Consider the following 1,840-nt stretch of genomic DNA (forward strand, 5'->3'; position numbering starts at 1 on the left):
AATCTTGGGGGAGCTTTTTCCCTTTCAGAGGAGGTTCTGAAATGCAGACATCCCAGTTCAGCAAGACGTCTAGAGAGGACTTTCCTCCGTCTACGCCATCCCTTGTCCCAGTACACGTTGGACTTCTTTCCGCTGTTCTTCGCAGTCGCCATGGTGGCTCGACGTGGAGAAGATTCTGTTTGGTGATCAGCTAACCATCCACTTTATTTGCTATGCAGCCCCCACGCCTACACTAGTACGGACTCGATGATCTCAGTAGCACAGTCAGGCGTCGATGGGGCTGGATTTGGCTGTCGGCGCTTCTTCGTAGAATGAGCGGCACTGGAAGCTTGAACTTGCTGCAGCACCTCGTGAGTATGAAGGCGCCCACCAACAGAGACCCGCTTCCGCTTCTTGTCGTCGTTCTTGCGCGGTGCAGCCGGTAGTTTTAGAATCTCACCCTCAACGACAGCTCGCATTTGTAGTCATGTGGCAAGCTGCACGTGCCGCGGAGCGCCATTGCGGGAAAAGTTTTCCAGGCGTGCGCCCATCTTGACTAGCGAAAGTGGATACAATCCGCAGGCCTTAAAACCCCTCGAGACGTTGCGACCCACCTTCGCTTCTTTCCACGCGAGGCAAGACACCTGGATAGCATCATCTTTGCTGATATTGAAGTAGCCATTGTCGTCTTCTTCTACCAGTTCGCTGATGAGTTTGCGAATCTTGCTCTTAAGTGTTGCGAATACAGCTACATCGAGGGGCTGGAGAAGGTGGGTTGCATCTGGAGGGAGAAAAACCAGCATCACATTCAAATCTGCAGCAGTGTCGACCACTGAAGCTGAGTGGTGAGATCCACACCTGTCCAGAATTAGCAACAGCGGGCGTGGCGTAGAGCTAGGCACTGAGTGTGCGAAAAACTTCATCCATTCTTCAAAGAGCCCGGTGACCATATATTCCCAAGGAGACGTCGAGACAGCCGACCCAGGGAGGCCGCTGTTTTCCAGCAGCCGGGAGGAAACCGTTTTTCCAGGCAGAATAAAAGCTGGTGGCACCACAAACCCACCAGCATTTCCACATGCAACGATAGTAAGATGGAAGTTAGCAGTAGGCTCAGTATTCCACACATTACTTGAACCACGCACCGCAACCACTATTTTGCTCTTGAGCTGCTTTTGAAACGCGGTTTCATCCATATTGAGCACTCGAGAGCTGTCCAATTTCAGTTCTATCATTAGTTTAGCTAGCGTGCTGAAAAGGGTAGTGAGATCTGCAGGGATAACGCAGTTCCGCTTTAAAGAAAGCGATTGGGCTGTTCGTCCTGTAAGCGCAGGAAAGCGAGCCTTGAAGCGCTTGTACCAACCCTCCCCAACATCTTGGCCACAACCCAGCAACGCTATCTCTTGTGCCTTGAATATAATGTCAGAGCGGCCAACCGGACGGCCAACAAGCTGCCGCCCAACAATCCAATCGTAGAGATGCTGCTCCACTTCTTGAGGAAAGAACGTTTTTGGTCAATTTCGAGCAGCGGCCAGGGAGCTCCCCTCCTTGAATGTCTTTATCCACTTCCTGATTGTTCGCTCATGTGCTGCTGAAGACTCAGAGACCGCAACAATCGTCTCGCCTGCTTGTACTTCAGCGATTATAGCTTGCTTTTCTGTTGCAGTGTAGATTTTGACCATCGCGCGCGTTTTGGAAGTGAGCTTTGTTCAAAATTGCCTACCCGCGGTAACCAACCATGTTCCCGCCAAGTTTGGGCTCATCAAATTGTGTAGGTTTCGTACTTTAGCTGATTTCTACGAATTAGAGACAGAGACACAAAACTGCAACTACGCATTGGTCGAAATCACACCGGCTCGGACAA

The sequence above is a fragment of the Phytophthora infestans genome, genomic scaffold (genome assembly GCF_000142945.1).
Source record: "Phytophthora infestans T30-4 supercont1.39 genomic scaffold, whole genome shotgun sequence".
In the NCBI taxonomy this organism is placed as follows: Eukaryota; Oomycota; class Peronosporomycetes; order Peronosporales; family Peronosporaceae; genus Phytophthora; species Phytophthora infestans.